Raw genomic sequence first — 229 nt, forward strand, 5'->3', positions numbered from 1 at the left:
TTAATGAAGTAATTGGATTTTACAAGGGGAAGGTAAATCGATTCAAATCAGATTTCATCTCTTATTTTTTAACTTTTTTTTTTTAATTTAAATATATTGATTTATTAATAATTATTAAACTCTGATTGTAAAAGAAGTTTTACGATAAATTCAATAACAATAAATAAAAATAAGAAAAATTATCCTAAGTTATTAATGAAATAAAATTTGATGTACTTTTCATTTAAGA

Source organism: Lycorma delicatula, chromosome 4 (assembly GCF_047948215.1).
Source record: "Lycorma delicatula isolate Av1 chromosome 4, ASM4794821v1, whole genome shotgun sequence".
Taxonomy (NCBI): domain Eukaryota; kingdom Metazoa; phylum Arthropoda; class Insecta; order Hemiptera; family Fulgoridae; genus Lycorma; species Lycorma delicatula.